Raw genomic sequence first — 10,288 nt, 5'->3', positions numbered from 1 at the left:
CCCTACAGTTGCTTTTCTTCTATATATAACCTCTAATTATGTGGGTACAGATTTGGCACTTCATTGCTAGAGTGGTGAATGTTAAGTTGTTAAAATTCATAGCAGATCAAATTCTTGCTTACTGCTGTTCAGATAGTTTTACCTTCACACACCATTGTGCTGGAAGATTTGATTTTTTCAATCTGTCTCTCATGTTTTATTCCTTTCTAAATCAATACTTTCTTGAATGAGTATCATGAGCTCTCTCAGCATTCAGCTTCAGAAGCTCATTGCAGATGTGAATATAATTGTCACTGAAAAAAACCCCTTTTATCCTTGTCACATATGTTCAGAACAAATATGATATTCAAAAAGCACAAGCTAAGGCAAGTCCATGGTTGATCAGTAGATTCTGCAGATTGAGAGGAAGTCCATGTGCTGGGGAAACCGATAGCCTCTGTTTACTTCTACAGCTAAATGTAGTTGTTTTTTTCATAACAATTTGTAGAAAGCCTGATGTGCTGTGCTTTGAAGTATATTTCATTAATAGTATTCATGTCCTGCATCATGGGAATTTGAAAATTAATAGGATTTAAAATACTCTAGATTTAACTTTTCATGGCATATAGAAATATGTACAATAAATTAATGATAATTCTTATCCCCTGCTTTGTGTGTAAGATGTGTTAATCAATGATTTATCAGTCTCTGCATTTTAAATCACATATGATTGTATCACTGAAAAGATGGTACTAAGAGTTTTAGGCATGATTGAAGGATTTTACATACATCTATATTTTTATTTATGTCTTAAAGCAATAATTTATTTTCTGTGATATTAATAGTCCTGATGGAGATTTGTATTACAAAATGAGAAAAATTTGACATTCAAACTGAAAATCATACAAGTTCACAACGTGAGTGCCAACTGACATGAAGCAAATGCATTTTTTCAGGTGGACAAATGCAGGAAAAGCTGCAGCTTTGTAACCATTGCTGCAGTGAGAATTTTAGAGTAATTGTTTGAATCAGTAGCTCAGATTTTAGTCGTCTTTTGCAGCATCCTTCCCTGCAAATGCCATAGAATAGAATTATTCAGTAAAGAAAGTGATGATTTAAAGAAAGTAAAAGGATTGAGATACCAAGACTATCTTGACTTCACATAATGTTTATTTTTCAGACTGCAGAAGATGATAAAAGAATGGATGACGACCACAGAGTAGTTTTCTGTTTCTGTCTCCCAGACAGTTTCCTGGTGTTTGTTTGAAAGTCCCCTAGTCTTCTGATTTTTTTCCAAAACTGCATTACATTATTTATACAAAACCTGTGCTCATGAATCCAGTGTGTGGACATGCACTCCCATTGATATTCCCACAAATTAGACACTAAATTCTTTAGTATGCCACACGTTTAAACTGGTGTTTTGTTTTGTTTTGTTTCTTCATTATAGAAAAACAGGCACATTTCTCTTTTTTGTTAACCTTTGGACTAAGTAAAACTTACTATATCAGGTTTTTTTCTTCTTGTTGAGAGAAGCAGGGGAAATCAGAGAGGAGAGCTGGGATATATTCTGGTTGAAAATGGGGGAACTATGTAGCCAGTTGGCTCTGTAAGCAACATGCTAAGGAGCACTTATGTCCCCTAGGCTCTCAAAGTGCTAAATTTCTCTAACGCAGAGCATCAAGAGCTGCAAATAAAGGTACAAACGCTACTAGCAATTAGTTGTTTAATTGATTTTTATTGAGAAATCTAGTAAACTGATTTTTCAATAAAAATAGTTTGCATTACTCATTTTTCCACAGCACCTTCAAAATAGAAACCTGTTTTTTTAAGCCAAAATCTTTGGCTATTTGAAATCCAGGCTGATGGAAGTTATACTGATGTCTCATGGTTCTCCCTTTTTTTTTTTAAGTGAATTGAGCAAGTTCTTATGCACCCTTGTTTCTGTTGTCTTTGCGCTGCTGGTTTTTTTTTTTGTCTGTTTTTGTTTTGTTGGGTTTGTTGTGTTTTTTTTTTTTAAGTGTGTATTTTGAGAAGTCTTGTAGCTTTTGTAACATTTTAGGATGAGGCCAGCTGAGATAGTGGCTTCCTAGCCTGGACAGCAGCACATTCTCGATGCTGTGGTATTTGGTTACCTCTTGTAAGGCATTTAGGAGAGGTGGTGCTCTGTGTTTGCCTTTGCCACCAGCAATTAGAAAAGACTACTGTCTCCTACATCGAAGTAGACTATCTCCTGATTTTCCTCAGCTGTGTATACTCTCAGTGTCTCCTGGTGTACATGCATTGAGAAAAGCTATTTTTACATGGTTTTGATCTTAAATTTTACAGAAATGTGATGGTAGATGTGCTTCATTCATTCAAAATTAGAACTAATTTGGGGTTTTAAGAAAAACCAGATTTAAGGGACTAAATTGAGTGATCACACAAGTAGACATGAATTGCTGTTTGTTATAGATTCCATCACATTCCATTAAGGTTGAACATACACCCAACTAATGTATCCTATTTAGATGTCCGCCAAGAGGCTTTTGGGAAAGAGTTTTTTTTCATGTGGGTTATATGAAGTTGGCACTTAACTTTAAATCATCATCTACCATTAATATATTTCTATTTTGAGGGGCCTGGGGAGGGAAGGGTTACAAACCCAAATAAACAGTTTATATAAAAATAAGTTTAAATAAGTTGCATAAGAGTTCTGTTTGGAATTTTAAGCCAGTTAGTATTGGCTTGATGTGTTTCAAGGTTGTTCCAACTGATTTATAAACACGGAGACGGAATGGAAAACTTGATATAATCAGGAGTTTAGAGATCATACCTGTTATGACTTTGAATATCAGGTATGCTAAAGGCACTTTTTCATCATTGTTAGAGGAAAAGAAATAAAAACTTCCTCATTAGGGTGTGATAAGCAAACACTTCTTATTTTATGGTATGAATTGATTTATGTTTCTGTCATCTTCATTATCAAATGACATTTTTGGTTCTGTGAAGCACTTTATTCCTGTTTTTTTATTTCTGTGCATGTCTAGTGCTTTGCTTTCCAGGCGGATTTAAGTTTTATTTTTCTTAAAATTTGTTACTTGCAATCTCTTGATACCCACATTCCTGTGGTTTCAGATAAATCTGCTGGAAACGTCGAAGCCACATGACACACTACAATCAGTTGTATTCTTTCTTCTGATCCTTTCCTTGCAAAATACTCTGACTACCTTCTTCGTTAATACTGCAGAAAAGTTGCATTATGGATATTTTGGGGCTTGGGGATATCTGCTGTGGTTTTGAAGGTGAAATGGACCACAGTGATCCCTTGTTGGGAAAGAAAGTGGTAGCATGTAGTTTTCAAAAGTCTTTGTAACTACTACTGTTTATAATGAACATCTGAAATAAGGATGATAACTAATACATACGTGCATGTAAAATGCCATTTACAAATGATGAGTCTATTGCCTTTATCGAAGTACAAGCAGGGTTTCTTTTACTTACTAGAGAGAACCTACAACATATTTGTTACTAATAACAACTCATAAAATAGCTGCTAATATATTGTTTTGCCCTGATTACCTTCCTATATGTCTCCTGCTTAGTGTGCTCTGGTCTGATTCTGAGAGGTATTCTTTGAATCTGAGGGTGGTATAGTTGGACTTGTATAGCCTGGAAAATACAAAGAATTCCTTCTTCGACGGTGCAATTATGTCTAATTTATTTCGGGTTTGGTTTGGTTTTGTTTTTTTATTTTGTTTTGGTTTGTTTTTTGTTGGTTTTTGTAGGTTTGGTGTTTTTTTTTTTACTTTCAGTACTTAAATTCCTCTTAGTCATTTTTGAAAGTAAAGCTTAAATTTAGCTTCTGACCTTTAAGTTATACTTCTTTGAATGCGTAGGAGATGGGATCTCTTTCAGTCTCTTCATTTGTCATTTGTCAGTTATTTATGTTTACCTTCAAATAGTTCAAATGCTTTCAGTCTTCATGTATTTTAAAAATAAGTTCAGGAATAATGTATTTAAAGCAATGTACTCTTTTTTTTCTTTTTTCTTTTTTTTTTTTTTAATGTTGAATTGTATCATTCCGGTAAAGTTAATTCTATTAGGAGCCCTTCTGGAGTGGAAGAATTAGAGATATGGTCAGTTACCGTATTCAGCAAGGGTACCTAACACAGGTTAAGCAGGTTCTTCTGCTATTAGCCAGCCCTTAACAGATGAAGCTTATGTTCCACTGATTGTGGGGTTTTTTGTTTTCTTCTGCTCTCCTATTAATCTAATTAACTAATTGAAAAATAATTACATAATGTAATCTCAAAAAGTATCTTCCAAAATTGCCTTTTCCAGATCTGAGAAGGCAATTTTATGTATTCTGGGTGGATGGTTATGTTCCATTTTGTGTTAAGAACCTAGGTTGGATAGAAATTTGGCAGTATGTAATTAAGATGTAAGAACACAGTTATGTTCTGGTCTTGTTGTCAGTACTATCATGCAGTTGAGTATAGTAAAAATAAGCACTGAGTACTATGAAATCACCTAATTTCATCAAGAAAGCACAAGTCACAAAACATGATCACAACCAACATGAGTTCACTGATGGTTTATATAAAACCAACCAGATTTTAAGAAGAGATTAGGAAAAATTCACTACTTAGGTGTGCCTGCTGCAGGAGGCTGGGTTGGTTGGTAATATGGGACTGAGAGCTTGCTGGGTTATAAAGTAATCTAGGTTATTTTACAGTAGAAAAATAGTGTAAAATCCAAATGAATGAATTTAAGAAAGCAAGAAGATTGCTATCATTTATCACTTCAGCTTTTGGTGCATACAGATTTGTATAGACCTACTTGTGCAAATTGTTAAACAAGCAATTCCATCAATTTAATGGAGTAACTTCAGTGACCAATAACAGCTAGCAGACTTTGCTTTTTTCTTTATTATCTACTTTGCAAACATCTTGAGGAAAACCCTGCAAGTTTCATTTTATACTTAAGAAATACATTCCTGCAGTTACATCTTCATAGGCATGGTTGATAGCTACTCTTTTATAAGATCACTTCTATTGTGATTTAAGTGAATTTGCCTAAGTGAGTTTTTATTTTGGGTAAAACTTCCCAGTTAGAAGGAAAAGAAAGGTGAAAACACATTGTTTTGAGAACGTAATTTTACAGTTATAGCTTTGAGAAATCTCAGTATCTTTTCACTTTGATCATGTTCTTGAAACTTAAGAATATTGTCTATTCTGGTTGTGCTAAAATGTGACTAGCTAAAGAATCTCTGAAGAAATGTAGTTCCAGGCTTATGGTAGAACTTTTTCAGAGCCTGGTGTTTAAATTTTTCATATTCTTTCATGCATACACAAAGCTTTACATAGAGATAGTTTTTGCAGTTAATAAGTATGTTTTCTATTTCTTTTGCAATTGTTATTCCAGAACTTCTGTGTGTGAGCACCTAGAGCAGGTATTTTAGTGGAGGCTGTTTTCTTCTGTCAGCAGTACAGTTTATGAAGGAAGATGTGAAATGCATGGAACAGAAAGGGCGGTTAGAGGAAACAAGCAGCAGGTGCAGAGAAGTGTGAGAGAAGAGATTAAGCCTGAGGCAACTAGAAGTGGAAGTAATTGAAGAGATTTAAAGCAGAAAACGAAAGTGAAATGAGTATAATCTAGCAGGGGCTCCTAACTTATGAGGATCTGTAGCAACATGATAAAAAACCTGGAGATAAACCTAGGAGGCTTATACCAGCTTTGCTTCCCTGATGATCAGATATGACACACTGGCAACACAACCTCACTGTTTTTCTCTGTGGCATTCACAGAGGATAACAGTCTACTAGAAAACAGGAAAAAGTATAAAAGTACATAGGATCTTTATTGGTGTAGAACAGTCAAAGAAGGAACAGCTGCGTGCTATTCCTGTCTTGCAAAGAGAAGGAAGCACACAGTGAAATTACAAGAGCTAGCGAGAAATGTTTTTCATACTAGTTAAATTGTAGGAATGTCATGATACAGTCTCTTAGGTTCCAAGAAAACCATTGGACAAGTTTATGGTCCATTAGAAGCTATGAAGCAAGGTGGTCCATGTCCAGCCTCTGATAGAACATTTTTAAACTACACATTGCTAGAAGCTGGAAGAATATAACCAGAAGTACCACACTTTTAAGCTCCCGTTCTTTGCCAAAAAGAAAGGTTACTAGACCAAATGGACCTTCAGTGTGACCCAGATCAGTATCACTAGGTTATTCTCTAATAAACCTGAACTTTTTTTTTTAACTAATTTTTACTGTTCCCTTGCCCCTCACTATGCTTATGAAGACATTTATTCCAAGCCTGATGTGAGCACAGTGTGGTGATTATTGACCAAGATGTGCTGTTATCAAGACTACTTGGTGGTTGCTTGGTTTTTGAAGTTGTTGGAAAAGTCTCTTCTTCAGAATGGCTTCTGACTGACTGTCATTTCGTTACCATAGGAGTTTGGCAGGAGTAGAAACTTCACAGTCTGGCTGATTCTATAGTCAGAAAAGGACAGAAAGGAACCCACAAGATCCTGTTTCACATCACTGCATGCAGGCAGAACTGAGTAAATAGTAACCTGCTCTGCGCTTTCCTGTAGCCCAATAAGTACATATGTATAGTGTGTTTTTAATTTCCAGTGACCTGTTTTCAGAGTGTATTCCATTATTTTGCAATATCAAAGTTTCTTGTGAAATTCAGTCTAAAAATTTGACTTTGTATTTTTTTTTTTTTTTTTCTTTTGTTAATCTTGTTTGTCTTTAGCTATGGGAATGATTGAGCATTCTGGGATCTTGAGCACAGCAGACATACACAACTTTTCCTCATAGCCCCTATTTTGCTTTTAATTTTTCTTTTAAATTCATATGATCTTACAAATGTTACGATGAATTTTGCAGTAACATGCTGACTCTTCCACTAGTGAAATGGATAACTGCTCTAATGAGTTTGTCTTGAGCATCTAATGGACTGAATTTGATTTCATTCTTATGTTGATTTGAACATTTGACCAGTTGTAATGTTTTATTCTACTTATGTTCTGCTGGGTAGTTTTATTATTTCAGTTTGAAGATATGAAGTGTACAAGGATAATTAAGATAGTGATAGAGAGATTTAATAAAGCCAGTGTACAAATGAGCTACTTAAAAATGCATAGGTTTTGCTAAGCTCTCTCTCTCCCCCAGTCTCTTTCTTTCCATCACTCACACACACATGCACATTTTTGATTTTATTTTATTTTTTTCCTCATAATAGGGAATTATATTGTCATTTTGGGTTATAGCTTAGTTTTAAAAAAACTGAGACTTAAAACCTAAACAGCTGAAAACATTTCTTGTATCATAGAGGACCTAATTAGGCTGCAGAAATAGATTGAAAGGTTCATACTCAAAGGAAAGGCCCTTTTATTTTCACCTGTTTTGTCATGAATATTTGTGTCCTTGTAATTTACTTGCCAATATTTGCCCAAGAACCAGAGTTCTTTACCTTTCTAACCAAAGTCCATAACCTTTAAGGTTCCTTTTCTCTCTTTGGAAGCCATCAGAAATTCTGAGATAAAACTGTAGAAAAGTAGCTAAATTTCCATAAGCAGAAATAAATCAAACTACTTTAAATAGGGAAAAGCAGATGTAAATTACAGAAGGAAGTGATATTGTGAAACAAATGACCACTGATTCTATGAGTGCTGATACCAAAAGGAATGGCAGAAGGCTCTTGTGAATCATAGCGGAGAACAGCTTTTATGTTCTGGGTGTACTTGCAGATAAACCAGTATTTAAAAATGATTGAATTTATTCATTCTACTCCCATTGTCAGCAATCAGACAAGATTTGCAGGAACATTTATGCCCAGGAAGAAAACCAGTACTGTGAAACTCTTGAAACAATGAAAGGACTTTTGAATCACACACGCATCAGAGCCTTCCCAGAAGAGGGAACTCAGCTTATATGGTCTCTTGATATCACTCTTTATCTACCTGTCTAGCAAAGATGTAAACATTTTCTATCTTCTAGCACACTGATGAAGTTAAGATTTAAAATTAGCAAATGTGATCAAAGCAATCTTGAGTACATTGATTTGCTAATTTAAAAAAGTGCAGGAGGTGGTCTGCCCTGATAGTTCCCTCTTTATGCTTTGCCAGACTTTGTGTCTCTTGGGTGGGATGCCATAGAATGATTTTTGATGCTCACAGGGATTCTTTTGTACATGACAAAATAAAGCCTGAGGCAAGGTAAGTAGAGAGAAGAAAGTACAAAAGGACAGATAAGATGAAGAGCAGGTCAGGAAGAAAACTCACACACACCCTTTTAATTATTAATATGAATGCTTGCCTGCATGTCTCATTGACGTTTAGCAGCTTTCTGTTACAGAAAACTCAATAAAGGAATATGAAACCTGAAAGGGAAATGAATATGCCCAGATATGAAACTATTTTTGCATTATCATTCTTATCTAGAAGGGTGCTTGGGGTATGTCTTGCAGTGGTCACAGAAAGTTAAGTTGCTGATTCCCATAGCCATCAGATTTCCTGGTTTCACTTTTGTTGGCACAGCTTCATTTGTGGTAGCAGAGCTGGCAATACTGATGAGACTGCTGGCAGCCCACCTACAGTGTCTCAGCTGGAGTATCTTCTAGTTCCCTGTGAGCAGAGTTGGGAGAGAGGGTTGGAGCAATCAGGTGACATTTGTACTTCCCCTGTGTGAATTCTTTCTGTTACATATTAACATGCTGATTAATTTCACTTGCAGAGCTGGATGATATGTATTCTTGCAGAAATTACACGGGAATTTTTAATCCCTTTTCAAAATTCCTTTTTATTGCTAGATGGATATTTGAATATATTTAATTTTAGTTACATTTGATGCTTATTTCACACAACTGTAGAACATGGAAATTGCGAAACACCAGTAAGAATAGTACGGGGACTGCCTGTGAACACAAAGATGGTCCAGTCTGTAGGGATCCTTAGGCTAATTTGAAATCCTTGGGACAAAACACGGTTTGTCTCTGTTATGTTCTTTTAGGAAAACATACAGAAATAATAAATAATTATGTTAATGGATCTTGAGGGGAAAAGCTATCACACTGACTGCTGTTTCCAAAGAGACAAAATACTAACCAATTAAAGGAATGGGGTGACTAACAACAAAATCCAATTTATTGTTGAATAAATTATTTATTCTGTGTATTCTATGGGGAAAAGATACAGTGTGTCAAATTTTCTGATGGTATAATTCTGTTGAAATTGGTTCAATTGTGCCAGCAAAGATTCTGGTTTTATCATCTCAGCTACTGCAACAAATAAATGCAAGTCTTTTATGAGAAAGTTCGAATTAGTAGCAATTAGTATTCATCAGGCCTAATTTTCCACCTGATAAATGAGCACAAATTTAATTAAAAAAGGTGAATTTGGGAATTCTGCTGGTAGCAGTTCATCTGCTTGTGTATGGCTTCATTGAAAAGTCTTTTCTCTGAGCATGTTCTGATAGTAGTCACTGCACCAAGACTGCAGTGTCCTTCAGCTGTGTGCTTCAGGATTTTTTCATTTTACCCTGTGTTTGACTTGGTCTCCATCTTAGTTTTAAGATTCATGTATAAAATAATAAGCTTCAAGTGAGACGGGATGGATGCGGTTGCATTGTTTTTCATGAAAACAGTAGTCTGAGTTCTTAAAATACTCATTCTGATTGTCTCTCCTTATCTTGTGGATAAGGATTAGTGTGATTCTGCTCACCGTGGACACTGACGTTGGTGTTGCTGTTATTGCCTCTTCCTTACAGCCTTTGCCTTACAGATTTCACAACTTGTCTCATCCTGTCTGTTTACCCCAGGGCTTCTTTTAAGGATCGTCTGAACCTGTTCCTCCTCATCTTTAGTTTGTTAATTTTTACTCTCCTTCTGCCGTTTTTAGTGTGGGTTTGTTTGTTTGTTTATTGTCACACTGCAAGGCACAGTAGGAAGGTAATCGTTTATCAGATGTACTATAGATTTTATTATTGATCACATTGTGCAGTAACAGTAGGATGTCAAACTGAATTTTAAGCTCTTTAATGTTGCTTCAGTGGTGATGGCTGCTAAATAATGTACCCCTATGGATATGTCATACCCTGGGTCTTGTTTTTTGGGTTCTTGGACTTCAGACATTTCTGAAAGCTTAACTAGCTCTTGGTGATACAACAGTTTAGAAACTTACTTCATTTCTTTTTATTAGCTTGTTTCAGATGTTGTGTTTGACCTGTTGCTTTAACATTACACATTGTCTCTGTGGACAGATGCATGTGCGGCCCTAACAGCAGTGTCTGTTTCCTGTCAGAGAGATGTGAGGTCT

At 35.5% G+C, this 10,288-nt stretch overlaps 1 protein-coding gene across 1 annotated transcript in view; it reads left to right on the top strand.

The window, feature by feature from the left end:
- The window catches only part of OXCT1 (3-oxoacid CoA transferase 1), a gene marked incomplete at its 3' end in the record, with an annotated part of 65,309 nt that overhangs the window by 31,209 nt on the left and 23,812 nt on the right, over nt 1-10,288 (top strand). The gene's annotated exons all lie outside the window — the stretch shown is intronic.

Source organism: Nestor notabilis, unplaced genomic scaffold (genome assembly GCF_000696875.1).
Source record: "Nestor notabilis isolate BGI_N333 unplaced genomic scaffold, ASM69687v1 scaffold4513, whole genome shotgun sequence".
NCBI lineage: Eukaryota > Metazoa > Chordata > Aves > Psittaciformes > Psittacidae > Nestor > Nestor notabilis.
This window is presented reverse-complemented; position numbering and strand designations above follow the sequence as displayed.